This window comes from Budorcas taxicolor, chromosome 19 (genome assembly GCF_023091745.1).
Source record: "Budorcas taxicolor isolate Tak-1 chromosome 19, Takin1.1, whole genome shotgun sequence".
In the NCBI taxonomy this organism is placed as follows: domain Eukaryota; kingdom Metazoa; phylum Chordata; class Mammalia; order Artiodactyla; family Bovidae; genus Budorcas; species Budorcas taxicolor.
The window spans coordinates 30,543,536-30,553,011 of NC_068928.1; the positions used below are offsets into that span (position 1 = coordinate 30,543,536).

General features: G+C 49.1%; 1 non-coding gene across 1 annotated transcript; it reads left to right on the plus strand.

Moving 5' to 3' along the window:
- The first annotated feature begins 5,746 nt into the window (after positions 1–5,746).
- On the plus strand, positions 5,747–5,941 carry LOC128065784 (U2 spliceosomal RNA). The gene has a single exon (XR_008201157.1). It is a non-coding gene; the product is annotated as a U2 spliceosomal RNA (small nuclear RNA).
- The last annotated feature ends 3,535 nt before the right edge of the window (positions 5,942–9,476 follow it).

Here is a 9,476-nt window from a genome sequence, read left to right on the forward strand (position 1 = left end):
CAAATTCTCTCCCCCTGGGGATGAGAGTTTCAACAGATGGGTCTTGGGTGGACACCAACATCAGTCCACAGCATGGACGCTCAGCACTCACTAGGTGAGGAGGGTCAGGGTTGAGGTCCCTTTCTGGGTGTTCAAGAGCAAAGGACGGAAGTTCGAGAGATTCTTGTCCACGTGGGGAGATCTGTGATTATTTGAAGGCAAGAGGGAAGAAACCAGGACAGCGAGGAGAAGATCAAATGTGCTAGGTAAGGAGCAAGATGGAGAGGCAGTTCTTTCCAAGGAGAGAGGTCTCTAGGTTGCTGAGGCCAGAGGGAATCTTGGCAGGCTGGAGAAAGAGAAAATGTTTGAAGGTAGAGATAAGGAAACCGGAAGGAGCTTACTGCTCGTGATGCTTCTGGGGAAGAAGGAAGCACAGTTCTCTGGCAAGGGCGGAATAAGCTGCAGAAGAGGGATCAAGGCTTGCTGAGGATGGTGTGGAACCTGGTGCTTGGATCCCACGGACCCATCCATCCGTCGATCTTACCATCTTCTCACTGTTCCTCACTCCTTTCCTGTTCTTGCTTCCTTTAGAGCCTGTTTAAAATCCATGGCCAGTCACTGAAATCATTGTCTAGCCCCTCTTCACTGTCCCTGTGGTTTCTGAACCATAACCCTGATATAATATCACTCTTTACCCCACCCAGGTCTTGACCCATTCTGCACCCACACGAGCTTATGTGATACAGCAGTCCTGTGTGCAATAAAAAGTGTGTTTACCCTTTGTGCAGACCAGGATGCAAAGTCTGTGGGTGATGTCCACTCTTCTTGATGTCCTATATCTTAAATAATGTAATGCCAAGTGAGTTGTTATTAATATATCTATAGTAGATGATAAGGAGAGAAGAGAACAAATAGTTGATACATATACATACACATATTCATAACAATAAGGAAGATAGATGTGAGAGTTGGACTATAAAGAAAGCTGAGTGCCAAAGAATTGATGCTTTTGAACTGTGGTGTTGGAGAAAACTCTTCAGGGTCCCTTGGACTGCAAGGAGATCCAACCAGTCAGTCCTAAAGGAAATCAGTCCTGAATATTCATTGGAAGGACTGATGCTGAAGCTGAAACTCCAATACTTTGGCCACCCATTGCAAAGAAATGACTCATTGAAAAAGACCCTGATGCTGGGAAAGATAGAACCAGGAGGAGACGGGGATGACAGAGGATGACATGGTTGGATGGCATCATTGACATGAATTTGAGCAAGCTCCAGGAGTTGGTGATGGACAGGGAAGCCTGGCATGCTGCAGTCCATGGGGTCCCAAAGAGTGGGACATGCCTGAGCGACTGAACGACTGAACTGAAGGAAGACGCACTCCATAACAATGATAGTTCTCATAACAATTATAGTCCTCACTGGTCCTGAGAGTGTAGCTGATATCTATAATTATAATACCTTCTCCCACTATTGTTATTTCCCCCTGGTGGCTCAGACGGTAAAGAATCTGCCTGCAATGCGGGAGACCTGGGTTTGATTGCTGGGTTGGTAAAATCCCCTGGAGAAGGGAATGGCAACCGACTCCGGTATTCTTGCCTGGGCAATGGCATGAACAGAGGAATCTGGCAGGCTACAGTCCATGAGGTTGCAAGAGAGTCAGACACGACTTAGCGACTGAACAACACAATTTATATTAACCATTTCTTCTATCAGTTTTGTATATCATGTATTTTTCCAGGAATTTACCCATTTCATCTAAATTATTTAAGTTTTGGGTCTGTGGTTGCTCAGGGTATTCACTTAGAATCCTTTTAATTTTGGTAACATCATTAGTGATGCTGCTGCTTTTAGTCCTGATTTTTATTTGAGTCTTTTCTTCTTCATGCTTGGTCAGTCTAGTTAAAGGTCTGTCAGTTTTGTCACACTTTCAGAGGGCCAGCTTTCAGTTTCATTGACAGTCTCTGTGGTTTTTCTACACTCTTCTCTTCCTCAGAACCCCCAGCACAATTCTCTCAGTGGCCTTGGCCACTGGAGCCTGAGATGTTGGCAGGCAGCCCTTTGCCAGCAAGTGGGATCCGTTGGTTCTTTTTCCTGCTTAACGTGAGGCCGGGGAATTGACAGTGTTGAAATCACCTATGCGTCTATTAGACCCATAGGCTCTTGGGACCCCATCCCAGTGTCCTGATCCTAAATCACAACCTGTATGTTAACAGCATCCTCAGGGAACCATTTGCACATTCAGGTTTGAGAAGCACTTGGTCTGATACCTTCATCTTGCAGATGAGAAAGGGCTTGAGAGGCAACATACCCCCCAGAAGGGGGTTCTCGTAGGAACACTAAGAGATGATGGGGAGGGTGGGGAGGGAGAGGAAAGGGAATACAAACATGAACCAAGAGCTGGGATGTGGGGAATTGTCACCCGGGCAGGAGGGCCTCGCTCATCTAAGGCCAACTGGGGGACGTCTCAGCCATGAGAGTATAAGGTATCTCTGTGTTCTCGGTGTCAGGCTTGAACGTGCCTGTCAGAAAGCACACCCACATTTCTGTAAACCCCCAGTTCTTCTGACAGTGAAAGTCACTGTTGGAAAAAAAAAAAAAAAAAACAAACAGAAAATGGAAACATCTGTTATGGACTCTCAAGATGCCCAGGTGTCAGAGTCCTGGGCCCAGCTGTCCCCCCACAGGCCTGCTCCCTGGACCTCCCGCAGGCCACCGGCCACCGCCCCGGGCCCTTCGGACCTGCTGCCATAAATCTGCAGTGACCCTCCCCTGCCTGCACACCCAGCTCCTCTCCAGGGCCATCGGAGGTTATTTATGGCAGCCCACAGCATTCTCTGTAAGGTTTCAGCCCCAGATGCAGGAGACGCATGTTCTGTTTCTGTTTGACATCCCGTGTCAGGAGTGAGCCCTGGACGAGGTGAAAGTAATTCCGCATTATATACAGAGGGTGAAGTTATGTGGCGATGTATCAACTCCGAGCCCTGGAAGTCCTTGGAAATCAGGAGAGTATAATTTTAGAATGAACGTAATGAAAATGTTAGAAGAAGATCCATTTTTCTCTACCGCTAAGCTGGGCTAACAGATAACTGGGAGAATTTTCCAAGGGTGGATGAATGCCTCCTGCTGGAGTTGTTCCCAGGAGGAGGCCATTGAGCTGGGAGAAGGGGCCTCCCTCACACCAGGCCTGACCTCTCTGGGGTTCAAGACCAGAACTTCTTGCTGCCTCTCAGACGTCTTCCCAAGAATGCCCTGCCGACAGCAACTCAAACCCAACCCATCCGAAACAAAACTCCTGACTTTGCTTCCAAGTGCCGCCTCCTTCTCTAGTCCACAACTAGGTTATAGGACCATTTAGTTCCCTCTTACCCAAACTCCAAGAAGTTTCCTCTTTGACTTTTCCTGGTCCCCGGCTCCTCCCGTCTGGGAGTTGGCTTCTTGTTGTTCAGTTGCTAACTCCTGTCTGGCTCTTTGTGAGCCCCTGGACTGCAGCATGCTAGGCTTCCTTGTCCTCCACCATCTCCCAGAGTTTGTTCCAACTCATGTCCATTGAGTCAGTGATGCCATCCAACCACCTCATCCTCTGCCCTTAGGGGTGCAAGTCTAACACCCCGTCTCTAGTGGAGTCCTCACGCCTTCCCAGGCAGACCCCCCAAGCGGTGCCTAAGTGCTCCCCTAGACACACACACTGCCCCAACGTGGGTGGACACATCTTCCTCTTTGGGTTGAGAGTTACAGCTTCTCATATTTAGACAGAGGCACCATGTAGGAAGGTGGAAGGTTCCTGACACACTCCACACACACAGTCCTCCCAGCTCCAGAGGGTCCCATGACATCACATGTATGTTACCTGACTCCCTCTGTAGAGGCTTGATTTGGGAACCTAGTTCTAAACTACACATTTTCAAATTCTCTCTCTTTTTTTTTTTTTTAGAAAATGCTTTTAGAAAGCAAGTATTGCTTTAGTTGAAGGCAGAGAGAAGAGCCAGGAGCCCCCTAGACCCTTGTGTCCACAGTGGGGGCCTTGGTGCTGTGCGGGGCACACACTGAAAGGCCCTCCCCTCCCCTGGTGGTCTGTCTACACTCTGATCCTGCAGCCACCTGCTGATCTAGCCTGACCACCTGTAACCACAAGCAGCAACAGCCAGGCCTCCAGACCTGCCCGCATCCCCCCACCCCAGCCCCATCCGGCCTGCGATACTTCCTTTCCTCTGCCTGTGTGATCACAGCCCTGTGTGTCTGGAGCCCCACAGCCGATGAAGTCAGCGAGGGACTTGCAGGGGACACTTCTGCAGGACGCTCCACTCCTCTTTGTGTTTCCTCCAGCATTTTACAGAATTGTTGGCTTTCTTGGGGCCCTCAATCCCCCGTATAATGAATTTTAGATAAATCAGGCAAAAATGACTCAAATACTCAATTGATTCACTCAGTTCCCTCATGAGGAAGTATTTGTAAAATAGTCCCCATCCTTTTGTTTGCTAACTATTTGTGATTCTGCTCGCCTAACAGTAAGCACACGGATGAAGAATGCGAGCTTGGAGAGTAAGAAAATGGCCTTCTCTTGCGCTTAAGATGTGTTGAGACACACACCCTCCACGAAGCCCTGCCTTTGGTTTGGGTTCAGACAGTGGGTATTGGTTTGCTCTGTACTTCAGCTCTGTCTTCCTAAAGGAAGTCAAAGAGGACAGATGACTCTTTTGCTACATCCCATATCACATGTGCCCGGGGGTCCTTCTCATCCTCATCTTCCTCCCAGTTTGCCCTAGAGGCTGTGGGAGTGCACACTTGTCTGACCACTCTGGAAAATAGTTCACAAGTTCCTTATGAACATTCTCCTACCCTACTAACAGGGCTACCCAGGTGGCGCTGCTGGTAAAGAACACGCCAGACGCGGCTTTGATCCCTGGGTCAGGAAGATCCCCTGTAGGAGGGCATGGCCAGCCCACTCCAGTATTCTTGCCTGGAGAATCCATGGGCAGAGGAGCCTGGTGGGTACAGTCAATGGGGTCACAGAGTCAGACGCAACTGAACATGTGTACACACGGGATTGGAGTGGGTGAGAGGGTTTGCCCGCAGGGGTGGCCTGGCCGCTGGACTCTGGGGTTTTCTGCGCCCTCCTGAGGTGGCTGTGTTTGGCACTGACCATCGACGGAACTCATGTTCAGCAGGTCTAACTGTGGCGGGCCTGTCCTGTTCTTCAGTAGCAATGAAGCAGCAGGCTGATAGAGTTGTGTGTGCGTGTGTGTGTGTCTAATGCTAAGTTGCTTCTGTTGTGTCTGACTCTTTACGACCCCAAGGACTGTAGTATGTCTAATAAAGCTTTTATTTTACGGCAGTTTCAGATTTACAGAAAAGCTTCAGAAACAGTGCAGAGGGTTCCCACGTACCCCACACCCAGTGACTTCCAGTAACCTCTGACCTACGTAGGATGTATTTGTTATAATCGATGAGCTGAGGTGAGAAAGCTGTGGTCATGAGCAGGGCCTCGGCAGGCAGGGTGAGGACGGAGCACCCCAGGAGAAGGCATGGTATGTGGAGAGCCAGGAAGTGGGCCTGAGCGGGGTGAGCTCAGAGTAAGGGGGAGCCCAGTGGGGCTGGGTGTAGGCTGACGGGGGAGGCTTTTCATGCAATAGGCAATTGTTCCGGGCACACAGGTGTGGCTTTTTTCCAAAGGGCTCTAACCCACATCCCCGACTTCTTCCTTGTCTCTTTTCTGACGTGGGGAAGGAGATGCCCTTTGCTGGACTCACCCTGAGAATGTGCTCTGTATCACTTCTCGGCCTTTTGGCTAAGATCAAGTGTAGAATGTGCTCTGTAGGAGGTTTCCTACATGGACACACTCTGGTCTCACCTGTCTCCGTAATCAGGAACCCAGTCTATTTCTCTCTTACCACAGAGGTCTGTGGGATTTATGGGGTTAATAAAGGATGCAGCTTTTACACTTTTTAGAAATCACAAAGTCCCCCAGATGCACCATCCTACCAACATTATATTACAGTTGCTAAAAATACCCCACGACCACGGGTGAGCTCAGAGCAACAGATAGCCCACAGACTAATTTCATCCTTGGCAGAAGGCCACGCAGCCTCCAGACAGGATCAGAATCAAACTGGGGGCTGCTAAATATAGAAATATAAATTTGGGTTTGTTTGGAATCATTTGAAAACTGAAAGAACACATAAGGCCGTGATCAAGCCTGGTAGCGTCTTCCAAAGGCAGAGCTCACCTTAGTGTCAGTTGGTCCTGCACCCCCAGCCCCATTCTCGGCCCCTCAGTGGAAATATGAGGCCAGTCTCTGTGTCTGAAGTCGCAGCAGACTCTTGAAGCAATCCGGGCTGGATATAGACGCAATACCGTCATCTACTCCCAGGGGCTGCGCTGGGGCCTTGGAGGCCGACTGACTTCAGAGGTGACTTCACACTCCTCAGAGACCCTGGGCTGTCTGACCTCGTGTGTCTGCCCCTTTCCCATCCAGACGGAGGACAAGGGTCCGTCACTTCCCCTTGAAGTTTCACCCAGCACTGGGGTCCCACTGGGCAGGGCAGGACTGACTGGGAAAAGGAAAAGAGCTTCCTTGCAAGCATCCTGTCCTGCGTGTCTCTCTTGTTCAGTGTTTATGGTGAGAAGGTTCCTCAGAGCACAAACACACCTGCCCAGAGGAGCTTTGGATAGGTGGCAATGCAGGTGAAATATGACTAGGTCAGGGGAGGAGAGTGGGGGGCTCACTCATGGTCCTGTTTGGGCACCCTCTCTAGATCCATCCCTGAGGAAGTCAGCACCATCAAGGTAAAGGGCTCTGGAGAACATGCCAGCACAACCGGCCAGTTTAACTGGCCCAGAGTTTCTCAAGTGGCTTCAGGGCACACACACATCTATCCTCTGGCTGCCTCCCTCACCTCGCTCAGGACCACTCTCCTTGCCCATGTGCTTCTCTCACTCCAGCCCTTTGTCCTTCAGATACCTCTAATCCTGCATCTCTGGACCCTTGCCTTCTGCTCCCTGGGAAGCTGTTCCATCTGGTGCCTTTATAGCCTTCCTTGTTTCACTTAGAGGTCAGTTCAAATGTCACCTGCTCTGAGAAGCTTTCCTGAAGCCATTCTACAACTGCTCTTTTAAATTTGATACCATCTCCCTGCTTTATCTCCTTTGATTTAACTCATTACTACCTATTATAGATCACATCACACCATATTATATCTTTGTTGTTATCTATTTTCCCGATGATTCAGAGCTGAAAAGCAACTCAGAAGAGCTGGCCCCCCAACATGGGGAGATTGTAGAAATACCACCATCAATTAATAGAGCATGGATGTTCATTTTTATGCACAAGAAAACAACCCAGTCTTACGTGTAACTAAGCTTAAAAAGAATGCCTCATAATAAGTATGACAACCATTCTCAAAAAGAGGGCATAAGAAGGCATAGCGTCAAAATTCCACAGGCAAAAATTTGTATTTCTTTGAATCAAGATTGCCGTAAGAAATATCAGCAGCCTCAGATATGCAGATGATGCCACTCTAATGGCAGAAAGTGAAGAGAGACTAAAAAGAGCCTCTTGGGGGTGAAAGAGGAGAGTGGAAAAGCTTGCTTAAAGCTCAACATTCAAAAAACTAAGATCATGGCATCTGGTCTCATCACTTCGTGGCAAACACAAGGGGAAAATGTGGAAGCAGTGACAGAGTTTATTTTTTGGGACTCTAAAATCACTGCAGATGGTGACTGCAGCCATGAAATTAAAAGATGCTTGCTCTTTGGAAGGAAAGCTATGACAAACCTAGACAGTGCATTGAAAAGCAGAGACATCACTTTGCTGACAGAAGTCCATATAGTCAAAGCTGTGGTTTTTCCAGTGGTCATGTACGGATGTGAGAGTCGCACCATAAAGAAGGTTGAGCGCTGAAAAACTGATGCTTTCAAACTGTGGTGCTGGAGAAGACCACAACATTTTGAGAGTCCCTTGGACTACAGGGAGATCAAACCAGTCAATCATAAAAGAAATCAACCCTACATATTCATTGGAAGGGTTGATGCTGAAGCTCCAATACTTTGGCCACCTGATGTGAAGAGCCAACTCATTGGAAAAGACTCTGATGCTGGGAAAGACTGAAGGTAAAAGGAGAAAGGGGCAACAGAAAATGAGATGGTTAGATAACATCACCGAATCAATGGACATGAATTTGACAAGCTCCAGGAGACAGTGAAGAACAGAGGAGCCTGGCATGTTGCAGTCCGTGGGGTTGTGAAGAGTCAAACACGACTGAGCAACTGAACAACAACAACAAAGTTATGGAAAAGAATCCAGAATCGGTGAGAGCTTGGATCTGATGGAGGACGATGAGCACAGTGAGCGTGAAAGTCTGAGGGTGGAGCAGCCCCGGGTGATGGGGACAAGTGGTGGGGGCACCAGGGTCACGGGGGGAGGCTGGGAGTCCTGCAGGAGCAGAAGTCACTCAGGAAGGGGCTGCTCCTCCGCTGGGCTCCTCTCCTCAACGGCACTGCACTGCCATCGTAACAGCCCTCGGGGCCACTGAAGTGTAAGAATTACTTTGCTACCGACATTGAGAAAAAACACATGGCAGATAGACCCAATTCCCGCTCTCCAAATTACCCCAAACAAACAGAAGAATGTTTGAGGCCCCCGAGGGATATATAGGGAAAAGAAAAAGGCAAGTGCGAGCTAACAGCTGTGGCTGGGGAGGTGGGGGAGCCGTCTGACCAGACGTTGCTGCATTCTCTCTCCAGGTCAAGCAGAAACTGCAAGCAGTAAATGCAACTGTCCCAATTTGTTTTCTCATGAAAATGTCAGCTTGAGCTCTTGAAGGAATCCTTTTCTTATGGCCCAAGCAAAGAAACCTTTTTTTATCGTGTGGCCCCTCAGGACAGAAGAGGCTTTTTGATCCTGTTCCATGTTTCCAGATTGCTGGTATCCTTCAGATTGGCTTACCCAGGGAGCTGATATAAATTTTTAGGTGGAGAAGCACGATGCTGACACATTTGTTTGGTTTAAGCCAGAGCTGTCTCCAGGGCCCAGGAGGGATGGGCTTCTTGGCTTCCCCTCCGCCTGCCCCCCAGGTGAGACCCATGGCCGCAAATGGCCCTTTCTTGGCAAGACAGTTTAATGGCGTGGGGCATGAAGGGGATATGGCTGCATAATTCTTGTTAATAAATGTCTTATTTAGTTACCTCATGTTAATTATTCACTAAGCAGAGGCAGTTGTAACTTGGAGCTCTGGTTTGAATGCTCCTTGAGCTTTTTCTTTCTCCCTTCCCTCCCCCCTCCTCCCCCTCCCTACCCCTCTGGACAGCTCTTCTCCAAAGAAGAGAGCCCAGACCATTGTCTGGCTCCGGAGAGAACCAGCAGCTATTACAGCTGGACAGAATGCCGGAGATCACAGAGTCGGGTGATTTCCAAACCACTTGGAGGACTCTGAGGGTTTTCATGCTCAGCCTCTGGGATGGGATGGCATGGCTGGGTGGGCAAGGCCCCTGCCTCTCTGG